Genomic DNA, 6989 nt, shown 5'->3' on the forward strand with positions numbered 1-6989 from the left:
TGTCCCACTTCTTCTGAGCTAACCTCTTTCTCTTGATCCACTCCTGCACCTCCTCATTCCACCACCAAGTCTCCTTATCTCCTTCCCTTCCAGATGACACACCAAGTACTCTCTGACCTGTCTCCCTGATCACATTTGCTGTAGTTGTCCAGTCATCTGGAAGCACCTCCTGACCATCCAAAGCCTGCCTCAACTCTTTTCTGAAAGTCATACAACACTCTTCCTTTTTCAGCTTCCACCATTTGGTCCTCTGCTCTGCCTTTGCCCTCTTCATCTTCTTCACCACCAGGGTCATCCTACACACCACCATCCTATGCTGTCTGGCTACACTCTCACCTACCACTACTTTGCAGTCACTGATCTCCTTCAGATTACACCTTCTACACAAGATGTAGTCTACCTGTGTGCTCCTATCTCCACTCTTATAGGTCACCCTATGTTCCTGCCTCTTCTGGAAGAAAGTATTCACTACAGCCATTTCCATTTTTTGCAAAGTCAACCACCATCTGTCAAGCATTCCTCTCCTGGATACCAAACCTGCCCATGACCTCCTCATCATCCCTATTTCCTGCACCAACATGTCCATTGAAGTCTGCACCAATGACAACTCTCTCACTTCTAGGGATGCTCTGCATCACTTCATCAAGGTCCAACCAGAATTTCTCCTTCTCCTCCAGCTTACATCCTACCTGTGAAGCATACCCACTAACAACATTGAACATCACACCTTCGATTTCTAGCTTCAGGCTCATCACTCGATCTGACACTCTTTTTACGTTCAGGACATTCCTAACAAACTCCTCCTTCAAGATAACTCCTACTCCATTTCTCTTCCTATCTACACCATGATAGAACAACTTGAACCCTGCTCCTAAACTTCTAGCTTTACTACCTTTCCACCTGGTCTCCTGGACACACAGTATGTCCACCTTCCTCCTCTGCATCATGTCAACCAGCTCTCTACTTTTTTCTGTCATAGTTCCAATATTCAAAGTCCCTACTCTCAGTCCTAGACTCTTGGTGTTCCTCTTCTCTCTCTTCCTATGAACACACCTTCCTCCCCTCCTTCTTCGACCAACAGTCGTCCATTTTCCACCGGCACCCTGTAGGTCGACAGCACCGATGGCGGTCGTTGGTAACCCAGGCCTCAACCGATCTGGTATGGAAGTCATACATTTGATTTGCATGTTTGATTTGGCCAAAGTTTTACGTCGGATGCCCTTCCTGCCACAACCCTCTGTATTTATCCGGGCTTGGGACCGGCACAATAAGACACTGGCTTGTGTCCCCTTGCGGCTACATTAACTACATACCTTTACAAGGTATCATTTAAAGGCTTCATATATATTTTGAACTTTAATACAGTGTTAATGTAGCAGGATAACAAGTTAATGTAATTTGAGGTGTTGGCAGCTGATCTGGCCATGCATGCATGAGAATGCATGTGAGTCCCTCCCATTGAAACTGTGACCAGATGCTGGTGGTCTAGTGACATTTAATAGTTCTGAATTGAATATTTTTGTCATGGAAGATCATCACAATCAGTCAATCAGTGGTTTGTAATTGCAATTAATTACTTAGGGCTGAAATTTTTTTTTTTTTAAAAACCCACAACATTTTGTTATTATTCTGACAGATTTTATTTTTCCATTTACCAAATCTGATTTGGATGATGTCATTTTTGCTGTGGTCTGTACCAAACAAACCTCTTTCCTTACTTCTGAAGAACATGTTGTAGGTTGGAGCGCCTTTGTAGCACCACAATGCTATATATATATATATATATATATATATATATATATATATATATTTATATACACATATATATATATATATATATATATTTATATACACATATATATAATGTTGTGACACATTGTACCTTTACAGGACATTTCAACTACTCACGTACACAACTGAAGTTTGACCTGTTGCAGCATTTCCGGATTAGTGTCGCAGAGTGCCGCAGAGTCATAAATATGCCAACCACAGATTCACCAACTCATTTGGAAACTTTGAGTAACTATCCATCACCCAGCAGAGCTACAGTCTGTCAGTTTAGATAGTGATGCTCCAAAATAAAACACAATAAAAAATTCTAGCACAGTGTCATCAGTGGCATCGGAGCACCGTAATGAGTGTGACACCAGCCTCATTTTTTGCAATATTACAAACCTAAAATAGACAGTGCTATCGACTGTTATCGCATCCATCAAAACAAACACAACACTGCTCTGCTCCGGGGCTAGACGTCTCCATAACATAATATGAAATTACAGATCCAAAATTCATCCTGAGGAGACCAAGCAAGTTTTTCCACAATAATTCTTCATTACTTCTGGTTTGAAGTTTGTCTTTGTCTCTACTGCATGTACTGCCTTTGTCCTAGAATCTATAAAAAATATATGTATGTATCTAAATGTGATATCATTATCTGATAAAAACATTGTTTGTTATTTTGGTTTTAATTTGAGCTAGCTTGTTTAAAAACTCAATGGGTAATCTATTTCCAGTCTTCATCATTATTATATAAATTTTTCCCTGTACAAGAGAATAATGGATAATATTTGATACGATATACAGTCCTTAAAAGCTCGGTGTCATTTTCTTGTAAATTAGCAAGAATACTGTTTACATTCTGTGCTGCAATTTACTTTAGGCTCAATAAACCAGTTGATTTCCTCCTTCAGAAAACATTTTGACATTGGTTGATGCTACAGGTACGGACCCGTACCTCTAGCACAGATGCTACAGGTACGGACCCGTACCCGTAGCATCTGTACTAGAGGTACGGACCCGTTAAGGTCACTGAAGAGCTGGCGCCGGTTAACTACTATTTGCTGCACATTACAGGCAGTTTATATGAATGACTTTGACGGCGAACATTGTATAATTTAACCAAAAATACACCGTCTCCTCTCACACTTTAGACATTGCAGTTTTTACGCTTTTAGACGCCATGTCTAAATTGTTTGAAGTCCAGTTCCTATTAATTAGTTTACCGCGTTCAGTGGTGGAAGCGGCTGACGAACTCCATTGCAAATGTTCCCATTTAATTTCGGACGCTAATTTACAAGATAAAGTTAAGGATGTCGAATATGAAACAAACACTCGTGAATGGTGAGGAGCAGCTCTTTAATTCGGCATGAATTAAAAAAAACCACAAACTCGATTTACTGTGATATTGTGAGATTTGTTTGTGGTGATGTAAATTAGCCATTCAACAGAGTCCGCTAACATTAAAGTGACTGTGACAGTGTCTGTGTTGACAGACGTAGAAAATACGTCAGGGTTTTGTTTAGGTTGTTAATATGTAATAGTCTATCGCTACTTTTGAAGGTAAAAAAATACTTGTAGTTTGCTGGCTGTTAGTTCTGCCATTTGTTTTGTTTGCTGTTTGTGCTTTATTAGAACAGGGTCACGTGAATAAAAAGTTTTGCTATTTTTAATAGTAGTGCCGATTTCAACCCCCAAATCGCTGTCCGTGAAAAAGTCAGATAATGATATTTATAAGACATTATGCATGATAGAAAAGAGAACAGCAGATGACTGACATGACAGGCTCGGCACGCAGATTCACCTCGAATCACGGAAGCGCCTTCATCACTCGGATTACCAAGCCGGCTCATTAATGTACGTCGGATTACCAGCCAATCACAAAGCGCGTTCATCAGCCGACTCATTAATATTCATGTACGTCTCATTAATATTTATGGTAAGGTAAAGTGCCGTATCCGTAGGCCACAGGCTACAGGTACGGGTCCGTATCTGTAGACACTACGTTTGACATTTTAGCACTGTTAGTTGCTAGCTGTCCACCTCTCTCCATCTTTGATGCTTGTTTCCATATTGTTTGTCAATGAATCAATTCATGTAGAACCGTTTGCACATTAAAGGTGCTATGTGTAAGAATGTGAAGTATTTTACATCTTAATAGCTTTTTTTTTATTCCTTGTGTGTTCAGTTGTTTCTCAGATGGCTTTACCAGCTGGCAAACTGATTTCTGTGTAAAGGGCTTGGAGATTTATCAGGAAATTCTAAAGGATGTGAAGATTGTGGTTACACCCGAGAGCTTTGCCTCGATGCCTCTCTCCTGCCCACAAAGAGCACCAACACTTAGAAATGAAGTCGGCTGTCATCAATAAATGACCAGATTCTGGGCAGCACAACACAGACACCCACATAAGAACAAATACAAAAGAAAAGCTCATAAAACTTAAAGGCAATGTGAACAACATCAACACCAGCAGGGCGTTTGATTTATGGAAGATCAAAACTGGGAAAGAACAAACTGTAATCTATCTCATAGCCAGACTTTTTATTTTAGTGTTGTGTCAGTGCCAGTGAGTCAAATATAGTCTAAAGGCACTAATATATGTCCTTGTGAAACTACAAAAACACTAGTTTCTCATCTACCAGCACGTCCATCAGAGTGAGCAAAAGGGTTTTCATCAGGGATTTATTGAATGTTAAACAGAAAACCTTTAAACGACAGGACTGTGTCACTATTGAGTTCATGTATATGTACTTTATCATGCACAAAAAGAGGTAAATTGATGGTTAACGTATCACTCTGTTGAGCTACTTGGGATAATATATAATTGTGGGACTTTTTGTATCATAGTTGACATTTTTGCTGTTTTCAGGCCTAAAATCAACATGGCTGCCCATAATCACATGGGATATTTAGAGAAAGATTCTTCTACATATTATATATACACAACTTAGTAAAACTGAAATAGAAAATTATTTATAAAGATATTGTAGTAAACCTGTTGACATGTGATAAATCCACATTTGACTCACACACTACTTTATATTAAATAACTCAGAAAGCCTTGGAGTCATGCCAGTCTTTTCTTCAGGAGGAAATGACATCATGTGGAGCAGGTCATGTGATTTGGAATTAACACACTTCCTTGAGAGGTGTTTTTGTAATGGGTAACTTAGTTGAAAGTGATTTCTCGGACACAGATACAATTTGTTATTTTCCATATAAAATTAAATATATAATGCCAAAAAGGAAATATCTGTCATGATTATCTCAATTTAATAAAAAGAACAAAAAGCATTTTTTGAATAATCTCATTTTATTATTATTTAGCTAATTAGAAGGTGGTTGTTATTAAATTTGGACAGTTATTTAGTTGACATTTTAGTGATATCCAGTCATTTTTTATTAATAAGTGATTGTGTGCATAGTAAATAATTATGGAATTTGTAAAGACATGATCATAATGAACATAAAAAAACATTATATGTCGTACTTTTAATAAAAATGTATGCAAGATTTATCCCATGAACTTCAAAAGTCCCTCAATTAGACACTGACCCACTTGCAGAAATTTACACAGGGTACATCATTTTATGCCACTCAGATAACTTCAGTCATGGCAAGAGTAATTTTGTGTTCTGTCTGCCCTTTAATTGAATTTAATGCACTGAAATTGTGCAGATTTTTTAGTATTCTGTGGATTTTAAGTCAGTTAAACACAATACTCCCAGCCTTGTTACCTGACGCCCCACATGTATCTTTCTATTATTAGTTCTATAAAAGAAAAAAAGTCATCAAGTCTCTTATATATCGTTTTAGTTAATTTATAGTAAAATTACATTTATTTCTGCTTATTTGTCCTGCTACATGCAATCTATTGAGAGTCTTCAGGAATATTAATCAGAAACGGTGATGAAAGCTTACTGGATGTGGGCTGGACACCTGCAGTGCATGACACCAAAATAAATCAATCAATTACTAAGACATACAGCCTTGGCAGGTGTAATGACTATAAATTAGTTTAGTGATAAGAGCAAATCTATCTACAAGATGTAAACAGAATTTCATTAGTGATCAAGATAATTGGGTATTATTTTAATTCACAGTGCTTCTGACACTAACGCACTGTCCCCACTGGCTGAATCATAATCACATTTACATAATCAAAAAAGGAAATTACTCACTTAAGAGGTAATGCATTGTGATACTGTGGAGAGTAATACTGGAACCCTGTCTTGTTTACTCCATAAACTACAGGATGACTTTTCACTTTTGAAAATTAAGATGCAGCCAGTGGTGAGATGAAATTTAAAAACGGGGACAGAGTGACTTCTGCTGTGTTCAATGACAAACTCAGATTGCCTCTTTTCTTCTTCAGTTGTTGCATGGATCTTTTCTCCCTCCTCGAGCTTTCTCAGGGGAGGCGGGATTGAAGTGTAAGCCGGGTGTGCTTTACCTCTGCTGTCAGAGACAGTTTCAAGATGCAGCCTTCGTAATCTGCGGAGCGCGCTCCTCCCACAGACGCCGACGCTTCACCTTGACTTTTAAAGGGGACACGTCAGCTTCAGCTCTGACAGCAGACAGTCTTCAGGCCTCGGCTGCAGTCAGCAGGGAGATCAGTGATGAGACTAATGGTGGTGTGCATTAAAGTGACTCTTCAAATGGATGCAGGAGTAAAGCAATAAAAGGTGATAGTAAAGGTGTCACGGAACAGATGGTCAGAATTACACAGTTTAAAAGTAAAGTGTAGGCAAAATGTTAAATGCAGTGTAGACGTACATAAAATACAATGTCTGCTGCGACAACATGTTCTAATAAATTTGAGACAGCAGTTTAGGGTTCATTCCTGTTTCAAAATAACGACAGCCATGTGCACAAAGGTCCAGCTTAATGAGAACCAACTAACTGCACAGAACCTCAACCCCATGAAACCAGGCCTCGTTGTGCAGCATATGTAATGCTTGAGCGGCTAAATTGCACCAAATCTCTGCAGCCACGTTCCAAATCTCCCTATAATAGTTGAGTTTGTTACAGTGCATTGATGTTGACTGTTGGAGTGAGCTGTTCTGTGACAAATGTGCATATTTGAGTGTGAAGAGTATGTAAAGTTACGGTGTGGGACTTTTACAGCTCATATAAAGGAATATCCATTACATTCGTTTCTTACCAAATGAGTTCACAGAAAGCCATTTAAAATGCGGTTTGTGTGGGACAA

The sequence above is a fragment of the Acanthochromis polyacanthus genome, chromosome 3 (genome assembly GCF_021347895.1).
Source record: "Acanthochromis polyacanthus isolate Apoly-LR-REF ecotype Palm Island chromosome 3, KAUST_Apoly_ChrSc, whole genome shotgun sequence".
In the NCBI taxonomy this organism is placed as follows: Eukaryota; Metazoa; Chordata; class Actinopteri; family Pomacentridae; genus Acanthochromis; species Acanthochromis polyacanthus.